The following is an 11,767-nucleotide window of genomic DNA, read 5'->3' as shown; positions in this document are numbered from 1 at the left end:
TTCTCAATACTAAAAGTTCACGAAAAGTTATATTTTCCAAAAATTGTATGGTCAATGTCATCTTTTACACATTTTCTTCATTTATTTTTATTCAATGATTTATTGATAAATAATTTTGTTATTTTACTAATGTTTTTAAGGTATTGAAAAGAAAAAAAAAAAGAGCTTCACACATGAATGAAATATGGAGATAATGAACAGTGTTAATCGGGAGCAGAGCAAACACGGACCCCCATAAACATTAGAGGTGGGATCAGGTGCCATGGAGGAGTGAGAATCTCCTGCCGACCGGTCACACCCAAAAATGCTCCTTGTCATGATCGGTATTAACGGAAAAATCCGTCGGCAATTCAGTGTGTAAATATTAACCTAACAATTAGTATGAAAAACATCAGTCAGCATACGACTTAATGATAGGTTGTATTTGCTGACAAGGTCATTGTATCGACTATAGAACTTACGAAATAATGACTTTAAACGAGACTGTTGATATTCTTGTTTCATCAGCTTGTTTATCCATTCTGACAAATGTCAAGATCTTCTTTTTTATGTCTGACCCATCGCCTGGCGTAATCTCCAACAGAATTCATTATAATAATGAAATTATGATTCCAGTTGAAAGATCGGGGTATCCCTAAATTTTGGTCAATTTAAAATAAGTGATTTAAGATCCTCATAAATAACTATATTTACGTCACCAGTAAAAACGTTCCATCAGGACTGTAGTTGTATGGTGAAGAAGAACATGAACTCGATCGAGGATTCAATTGAACTCTCCCCAAAGCTGAAATTTAGGTGCAAGACTGAACGCATTAACCGCTATGCTACGAAGTCTTCTTGTCATTGAATTGTGTTATAGTGGCTTTAAATAAACGAATAAGTTGAAGCATATAATTTTTTTTCAGAAATTGTCGATTTTCACGTAGAATGGGTTCAGACACCATTTTTTGAAACAAAAAATAGATTTTACATTTACTTTTCTTTCATTTAAACGTTAATGTAGAATGGAGACTTGATCAATTCATATTTAAAAATCATTTTTCACGGCTCGAATATATCCATTTTCCATTCAATATGCTTTACTGTCAGCTTAAAGAAAACAATTAATAATAAATTAATCAATAATATAAATAAAATGAATGAAGCAAATGTGTTGAAGATGACAATATTGACAACAGAATTTCAGAAAAAAATTAACTTTTTTCGTGAACTTTGAAAACTGTGAAAATATTGTCTCAGAGCGGAGGATTGTCCTCGCCCTGTATACCCTCTTTCAAGTTAATTACGCGGATTTCTTACACTGTCATTGTATTTCTTTAATGCTCTTTATAAGTACGCTATGTCAAAATTCCAAAAAAAAAAAAAAAAATTGTGACGGCGTACATAGCGAAAATTATTCCCATGCGATAAAGAGTACGTCTACAATATTTTGTAATGATTGTTTTATTTCAATTTGATTAAACGTCCTGACTATGACACATGTTGAAGTGTCAAGATTATTCCTTATTACCATTTATAATAACAAATCTAAATATATCTATTAAAAAAAGTTTAAACACAATTTTTTCCACGACTCTTCGGATTTATTCCATCTGTTCTCAAAACAAATGAGCTTAATTTGATGGTAAAAAGTGTATATCAATCAACCTTGCATATGGATGTTTTTTTTATCATCATGCAATTCAGAAAATTGATAAGCTTTCCAAAATGTTATGAAGTAAAGAACTAGTTACTCTTACGATGGCATAGAGAAAAAATATAAAATAAATACAATTTTAGTTTCACATACATGCTATTTTAAACTGTAAAATGAGAGATCATAATTGATCTGGCGAATTATGAGGTTTAATCCATTTTCTAGTAAGTGTAATTTTTAAAGAATATGCTTTTAATAAAAACATTCATTACATGAAGATGAATATGGGAGTAATAATTTCCGTATGTAAAAAATAATGTTAATCTTTTTTGGAAACTTGTAGACCACTGATAGTAAGGGCTCTAACTTTATATATAAGAAATGCACTTCGTTGTGTAATTTAGTGTATTAGCATGGGTTTTAATAGCGATTCTCTGTAACCACTTAAACTTCTTTGCCACGCATGGTCACCGATTTTGATGAAACTTTGCCCATTATTACAACTTGACACCAGAAACATATATCAAATAAAATTTCGTTGCTATGTGTCTTGGTTGCCATGGCAACAGCGAGAAAAGTTGGAAAAATTGAGATTTTCAGCTACTTTGAATCTTTATTAAGCCTTAATAAAGAATAAGAATAACAAACAAACCATTCTCCCCAAAACCTGACATCTTGTTGCCACTTATGCTATAAAGAAACTATTTAGAATTTATCTCTAAGTAAGTGGTAACCATGGGTACATTTGGAATACATTTTAGATGCTGAAAAATGCAGAAAAACGCTCAATATTCACTAATGATAGGTGTTAAATGATTAAACTCGATCAACAACTTAAGAAAAAACAATAAAAATATTTGACCTTAAGTAATTAGGTATTGGCAATATTATTCTAAAAATTACTTTTATGGTTGCCATGGTAACACAGTGTTACCATCCAAAATGTGTTGCTAAGATTGGGTTAATGCTACTATCTTCGGGAAAAACAATAAATTTCATGACTGGCACATATACATCCTGAGGACCTTGCAACACCGATAACATAAGAAAAATTGGGATTTATTGTTACTTTGCAGTGTAACCATGGAAACAATGTACCAGTTGTTTAAAGTGATATTTTTTTGCTGCCTTAGGAATTTACTTACCTTTTATTCAAGAAACATATTATTTGACTCACCTTGAATAGTACTTATCTGGTAAAACTAAAGTTGAATATCATATATTGATAACGTTTGTTGAAAAATACAACACTGTTGCTATGGTAACCAAGAAGGGAAAATGTTCAATTTTGTTAATTTTATATCAATATTAAACCCTACGTGCCAGCTATTTGCATCCAGTTAGAGATTGGGTGGCAGTCAAAATTGAAAGTCAGGTTAGTTGTTCATAATTACCAATCATAAAAGTTTTGGGAATCTACATACAAGGGTACGTATCCAAGGAAACAGAATATTTTTCAGATTTTTATGCATATTTTTTTGTCTTATTTCCATAGCAACGCTCTATTTAAAGAATTGAATTTGAATTTTTTGAAATGTGAGAATTAGGGTCACATAAACATCTTCAAAAATTGATCATTAGTTATATAGAAATATGCTTTTTAAAAAGATAGGATTAGATTTAATCACTAAGAGAGTAAATTTAAAATCCTTTCTTGGTATTAAACCCATGGCAACCATTGCCAACCTATAAGAAATATCATATTTCTTCCTTGGTATATGTTAAAAGGATCTTTTGTCTATTATTTGCTTGCATTTCAACCTATAATTTTTTTTTATTCTTAAGTGTATGATTTTATAAAATTAAATGAGCAAAATTATTACTTTTGAATACTTTGTTTCCATAGTAACGTATGTAAAAGTTGATTTACCAAACATGTTTATCATGCATTTAAGACATCAGGCCTTCAACTTTCAGAAACAATCATTGCCACTTGTTTGCTTTGCTGCAAACGTTAACTGTGGGACTCTGAACGTGTTGAAAAATGCCATTTTTCAAACTTTAGGACATGTTGCCATGGTAACCATGACACGTAGCAACCAATTTCTGCCTGATTTGAGTTAACGGTATCAAAGACTTTTTTCATAGAGAGTTTGGAGAAATTCTGAGACTATGCGTGCCACAGCTTCTATATAAAAGTTCAAGTCGTTACAGAGAATGGCTCTTAAATGAAATGAACTGAGTTATTTTTTCAAGGAACAGAGACAAATGAACAAGAGGCCTATGGACTACAATGATCACCTGAGCAATTTAAGCTCTTCAGAAAATGAAAGAAAAACATTCTCTTTTTATACCTACGAATAATTGAAAAATTGCAACAACATATTATGACTCCACTCTAAATCTTAGGGGTCTTCGAATCTACGCAACATGGGGATATTATTAATTTGATTGACGTGGCCTTGCAGCAATGGAGAAGAAAATTCTTTACCCTTATATATGTACTATGTAAAAGAAGAGTGTACGGTTTTGGCTTTATTGTGCCCTTAAATTTTGATGTTTTCAAAAAGATTTGAAATTGAACTTAAGTGTTAGCTGAGTATGTGAGTGGGAGAAGTTATGAAAGAATATGGCATGAAGGAAGACCATTCTGGAAATATGACGTCATCATATATTTCTAAGTTTTAAACAGAAAAAGCTTAAAAATAATATATGGGATTAAAGAACAATATTCAAGTTCAAAAGTTCATTTAAACAATACAATGACTCATTTCAGGTATTATTTTCCTTAAGAAAATAGTGTCCACAGACGTCGCCCACTTTAATTTTCCAATATGTTGTGTAAAATTCTTTGAAAAATAACATTTATCAAAACCTTTTTGGGGAATACATGTGGTCTATATTATCTGAAAGAAAATTCCACTGAAAATTGGAAGTCTTCTGCAACTTTTAAGAAAATACGGCAAAGTGAACACGTTCGTGACGTCACAATAAGCATTTGGGAAGTCATATGAGGAAACTATTTGTTTGATCTGATTGCATGGACTTTCAACGACTCAGACAGCATAAATTTTAATTTATTACTTCACTTTCATATTTTAGAGAAAAGAGGACTTGATTATTGAAACTGTACGTTGTTCTTTAATCACATTTTAGCAAACTCTAGGCCATTGTATTTAATTTGAAAAAAAAAGATTCCATAAAATTTGGAAAAGTTTACAAACAAATAGGTATATTGTGGTTCTTGGGAAGTTTTAATTTTTCTATATATTCCCATCTAAAACTCTGATTCTCTATTGAGGCTGCACCCTACCCATGGGGGCCATGATTTAAACAACTTAGAATCTACACTAATTTTTTCAAACAAGTTTCATCTTTTCTAGTTGTTCCTGATATAAAAACTATTTGTTCCAATATATTCCAATATGAAATTTTTATCCCCTATTGTCGTCCCCCCCCCCCCATGACTGTACATATTGCCGCCGACATAAGATGTCAATTTTACTCGGACAGCTTAGACGAATCATAAACGCTACCATCGCGTACTTAGTACATGTATTTTCGGAACAACATTTATTTGGACTTAATATGGTGTAATTTGTTTGACTGCATATATTATCTAACTTTTCAAATACTCCCGATTGTCCTCTCTACCGGACAAAATAGCGACAACGGATTTTCAGTTATTAGCGCATTATGCTCTAAAAACTAGTGCTGTCAACGAAAACCCGATGAACCGGTTAACTTTATAACGATGCTCTACTATTCTTAGCAATGTATCAAACAATCTTTCCATGTTTACAGATGAACAAATTATTATATTGGATTAATAAAATCTTAAACGATCCAAAGATTCCAAATCGCAGTTTTAAGAATTCATTCCTAACAGCAATAGTTAGATTAAGTTTAGAATGTGATTCATTCCCTATAAAAATACTATAGTAAACTATAGTTAACTAAAGTAAATCAAAGTTTCAAAGTTAATACTATAATAGTAAATCAGAGTTTTCAAAGCTACCACTGTATAGTGCCATAGTGATCACTTAAGGAAATCAAAGTTATCAAAGTTATCACTAACCTAATTCCAAGTTTTCAAAGTTCTCACTATAGTAAATCAAAGTTTTCATAGTTATCACTATAGTAAATCAAAGTTTTCTTAGATATCACTATAGTATTTCAAAGTTTTCCTAGTTATCACTATAGTGGCACAGTGATCAATTCAGTACACCAAAGTTTTCATAGTTATCACTGAAGTGTCACAGTGATCAATTCAGTACACCAAAGTTTTCCTAGTTATCACTAAAGTGTCACAGTGATCAATTCAGTACACCAAAGTTTTCCTTGTTATCACTAAAGTGTCACAGTGATCAATTCAGTACACCAAAGTTTTCATAGTTATCACTTAAGTGTCACAGTGATCAATTCAGTACATCAAAGTTTTCCTAGTTATCACTAAAGTGTCACAGTGATCAATTCAGTACATCAAAGTTTTCCTAGATATCATTAAAGTGTCACAGTGATCAATCCAGTACACCAAAGTTTTCCTAGTTATCACTAAAGTGTCACAGTGAACAATTCAGTACATCAAAGTTTTCCTAGTTATCACTAAAGTGTCACAGTGATCAATTCAGTACACCAAAGTTTTCCTAGTTATCACTAAAGTGTCACAGTGAACAATTCAGTACATCAAAGTTTTCCTAGTTATCACTAAAGTGTCACAGTGATCAATTCAGTACACCAAAGTTTTCACAGTAATCACTAAAGTGTCACAGTGATCAATTCAGTACACCAAAGTTTTCACAGTAATCACTAAAGTGTCACAGTGATCAATTCAGTATATCAAAGTTTTTGAAATTATCAGTTCAGTAAATCAAAGTGTCAAAGTTATATCACTATAGATAACTATAGTTTACTGTAGTATTTTTTGTAAGGGTTTTTAGCATAATAAAATAAAATACAAGAATACAGTACTTGTAAGAAGTACTTTACACCAGAGTTTCACTATTTTTTCATTCATATTTATATAAGTATTAGATAATGACCTAATTTACGATAAACCATGCAACTACAAGCAAACCTTTTTCACTCCTAAATCGTTTTTATTAACTAATTTCAGAGGATTTGTGGAATCTCCAAAGTTTGCAAGCATGACTTGAAATTTCACTCCTAAATCGTTTTATAAACTTATTTTGGATAGTTTATGGAATCTCCGAAGTTTGCAAGCAAAACTTGAAATTGCAAAACAAATTCTTAAGTTAATGAAGATGTTAGGCATTAGTTCAAGGGAGAACCACGGGCACCTGACGAATGGATGGTGCAACCCCTACCCCCTTACTTTTGAGAATTTTATTAAAGTTTTTAACTTACCAAAACACTTTGAATTCCTTACTTATCATACATACATGTATGCCAATATTCCAATAGCTGGTATCATTTTTTTTCTTTTTTTGGTTATGTTTTAGAGGTTTCTCATCTATGACGTACATAAAAATACTAAAGGAAATTAAGAAACAAAATCTTATAAACAAACAGGGGTGCCCCGTTTCGAGGGAGATTTTCAACCTTAATACAGCATTTCAAATGAAATTAATGAAAGAGGCAGATCAGAGATTATGTTTTAGAGCCTCTTCTGTTCACATACGGTCTAAATGTTTTATTTGTCCTAAATTCGTGTTTATTTAGCAGATTTCAATTCACTGGCAAAGAATCAAGAGAGAGTCATTATTCAGAAATACTATGGTTCATATGTAGAACATATAATATTAGCAGTAGGACTTTATCATAAGGGTTTTATTAAAATATTAACATCATACTTTTAAATAATACTTTTTTGTTTTGAACCATTTAAAATTACAGTTAAGATTTTAATGTATATTGCAACCAATTTGATTGTTTAGATTATATCAATTTTATTTGTATTACTTTTTTTTCATTCTTTGCACAACATGGTTTCCATACTTTTTTTATTCATAATCGCTAAATAGATGTAGTAGTTTCACCAAACTGAAAATGACTGATACATCACCCGAGGCCATTTACACTGTCACGTTCCAACTGTCATTAACCCATCAATGATAAAAAGTTAAATGCATGAAAACAAACCTTTCAATAAATCACGAACTGATATGAAACATTAAAAAACAGAATTAGTAAATAACGCACATAACTGTTTCCTAAGTTAGATGTACATGTATGACATGATTACGCCTAACCTTACTTATTGCGAAATTATTAAATTTGAAGCTAGAATCCAAATAGTTCTATTTTCACCGCATAGAGGTAGAATCTCGATTACAATAATGTTTTAGGTAACTTTGAACAGTTATTTTTTCGGGTTCTGCACCTTGGCTTTTATTTTTTACATGTTATTTCTTTTTTGAAGTGTTTCAATTTAAGATTATAAGAAATTTCACAGGTGTCGGCCTTTAATCTTTCAAAATGATAGAAGAAATTTGATGTTAATCATGGCACAGAACAGAAAACCATCTTCACATAATTTTCATTTCTCATTCTTTCCGTTGTGAAGCCTTTAAAAAGCCTTTTCCCAGACTGGAGATTTTGAAAAAAAATGTTTTACGATCAAGAATGATTTGTGGAAGTATTATTTTCTTACTGAGAACAATAAACTAAGAACGATTTAAAGCCTTACTCTGACGCCAAATTCACTCTTGAAAACATGATGCGTTTAAAAATAAAGAGGTGAATCCAATTTTATCATCTTGAGTTTAAGATTACGATGAAGCTGAACATTTTTAATGAGTAACGAGTACAAAATATTGAGTCGATAGTAGGTTTGACCGAGCTATAGTCGAGTACTCAAATACTTGTTGACATCCCTAGTGTCTACCCTCACTGCACGTCAATCGGTACATACTGTCACCGGACCGGCGACAATATGTTCCCAGACAAGCCTTTTTCCTCCTGCGGAATGAACAAGAAAATGTGTAGTTACACATCGGCACATTTTGTCCTTCGCGACAATATCTGTACATTTGTGCATTTTGCGTCAAATTTTGCTTTGAAAAATATTTTTGGGGTCTTGAACAGAGACTTATAACATGTTAACACAGACACAGACACACACACCCTCACAGCCTCACACACACACACACACACACACACACACAGAGAGAGAGAGAGAGAGAGAGAGAGAGAGAGAGAGAGAGAGAGAGAGAGAGTCTTTTTATTAATCTATATATATATATATTCATTATGTTGTTTGCCTTATTCTTCTCTACAAAATATTACTTGTACTTATGTTTATAAAACATAACAGTCATTGCATCTGCTTCACCGGAGTTGAAAAAATTCCCAATAAGCGATTTCATGAAAATTGAATGTATACTTTTTTGATATTATCATCATTATTGTCAACATCATTATCACCCAGATTTCTTTAACTCTAACAGTGGAACGAAAATATGTACACTGAGCGTAGGCACATATTTCGCCAGCGACAATATCTATATGTAAATTTAGCAGCCTGTGACAATATGTACATATGGATATGGACGACAATATATGCAGTGAGAGTAAATACATATTGTCACCGGCGACATTATGAACAGGACGACAACATGCACATTGAATTGTCGACGGATTTTCCCTTTATTTCCCAATCCTGACAAGAAGCATACGGCGGCTGTGATTGGTGGGTAGGGGTTGCTCACTTCTCCCCCATGGCACCTGATCCCACATCTGATGTTTTTGAAAGTCCGTGACTGAATTCCGATTGAAAAATGCATAATGCCGTATTGAATTTCAACTCTAAATTTCACTTAAAATATGCTTACAACAACGTTTATTGTATTTTAATAAACAAGGTTGTAGATAATATTTTTCATAAACATACGAATTTTTGAATAGCTTTCGACAATTTTTTAAAATTGCAAACATGGCTTGAAAAGATCGGCTTAAAAAGGGCTGTAGGTATGTGAATGTACATGTAAAAATACGAAATGAAGAGACGTAAAAATTTCGACATTTTACTTAGAAATTTAAAACCGCATTAAAACCTAAGAAAAAATAATTAAGCTGGGATTGATTGACCTATAGAGGAGGTGGACTTTGGATCTTGAATCTGAAAAATAAAAATAAAACGAGAACAGTTCGTGGCTAACGTTGAAGAGAATTTTTAATTGTTAGTATTGACAATGTAATAAAACAAACCTTAAATTAAATTTTACATGTTACATTTGAGAAGCAGGGAAAGAGAATCTTTCTCTCTCCCTTCTCCCCCACCCCCTCTCTGTGTGTGATATGTTAATTCCTTCTACCATTACAATATAAATTTATTCAAGTTTATTAAAAGAAACAAATTAATATCTATAATAAAAAGGTCATTGCTCATTTGCTTTCGATTCTCACTTTAACTTCATAATTAATATGTTTTAAGGTGCCACCGTTAGAAGGAGCGCAGTTGTATACCACCAAAAGCCTTTACATAGCGTACACTTTTAACTTAGATCCGCCTTTTACAACTTCAAACTGCAGCACGTGACTTTCTAGAGTGCGACATCTCTTGACGTCGCATAAATGTTGCATTTCTGTAACTGAGGCTAAATAGGCCTTTTGCATTTTTTTTAAACAAAAGGTATTGTAGAGTAGATGCAATTATTATTTGTTTCATTTAAGTTCTTTGCAGGAACTAATCTTAATTCATGATAACTGCGGGTCTGATATTCGCCATTATCACAGGGAATCCTGGTAGCGAAGGAATTAAGGAAGGTTTCATAAAAAAATTTGCTTGACGAATGTATACAGATTTTAGTTCGAAGTACTCCTGTACTTACACGTTAGCTATTGAGCTCGTTCAGAGGAAAATGTGTTCAAGTAGACTGATTAATGTTTGTTTGCATTTTGAAAAAATAGTCCTATCTTCAGATGCAACGTTGTACCATGCAGATGTTGATTGGTCTCCTGTCCCTACTAGTCTCCTCCTATTTCGCGGAAAGCTTTATCTGCCAACGAATTTGTTACTGGGAAGACTGTAGAAACAGTTGTCAAACAAATAATTATCTGTTAGCCGTGTGTGAACAATCAAATGCTTGTCCCCCAAACATGCGGCAAATCTGTCGATGCATTTTCAAAACTCCGATACGTAATATCTAATATGATGGAATATAGAGGAATAGAGTTATTTCCATTCGTATGTCTACTATATATATCCCAGTGAACATGAAATAAGATACCACATAGTCTTCCATATCTATTACATATCTGGATGTACAGACCTTATATTGTATGTTTTTAAATTTTTGTAACTACTTGCAAGTGAGTCAAAAAAAAAAAAAAAAAAAAAAAAAAAAAAAAAACCGCAAAAATGCTTATCACTTTCCTTCCCGTCGATATATATATAAATATTTACATTTCCAATGTCTTTGTCCGAGATAAAACTACAAATTGTAAAAATACTTTATTTCTACATAAATCTACTGGTTCATCGATAGGCGCGGTTAAAAAAAATCACGTGCGGGGCGGGACAAATAGAGACAGAAGCGGGGCTATTAGCACGGGAATTTGCAGAATCAGGAGCATGTAAATATAAGGAATAACTGTCAGATTTTTTGGATTCATGACGATGATCAATCGATTGGCTTGCGTGATAATTTTATGCATAAACGCCTTCGGCGTTTATGCAAATTATCACGCAAGCCACTCGATTGATCACATCATGAATCCAAAAAATTAGACAGTTATTCCTTAATTATACAGGTTTACATGTTCACGAACCTCTAACATGTACTACATGTAATTTTCGAAATACTTTATATGGATATAAAAACAAGAAGCCCAAGGGCCTTAACGGTCACCTGAGTATAATACAACAATTTAGAAGTTAAATACACTGATAGATGAAGCTTTGTTGCCCTTAAGCAAGAGAAGTAGGAAGATCAGATCAACAAAATAATTAGTCTAGTATTCAGTATCAACTCATAAATTAAGTTTTAATCTGTCCCCCACTTAACACTATCACCATGCAGACTATTAACAAACTATTAGTGCTTCTGTACCATTTTTAAACCCATATTAAGACCTCTAGCATTGACCTCTCTTATGGTCTTTTACTCAGTTTTCTTCCGATATGCCAAGAAGCAGAGAAGAATTTCACAGGTACAATGCATTTTCACTACAGATTCAACAAAGCCTTACCCTAACACCAGAACCCAAGATCAAGGGCCAAGAAATTTA

Source organism: Saccostrea echinata, unplaced genomic scaffold (genome assembly GCF_033153115.1).
Source record: "Saccostrea echinata isolate AGI-Se365-2 ecotype Australia unplaced genomic scaffold, CSIRO_AGI_Sech_v1 ptg000029l, whole genome shotgun sequence".
Classification (NCBI taxonomy): Eukaryota; Metazoa; Mollusca; class Bivalvia; order Ostreida; family Ostreidae; genus Saccostrea; species Saccostrea echinata.
The sequence above is the reverse complement of the archived record's forward strand: the minus strand, read 5'-3'. Positions refer to the sequence as shown.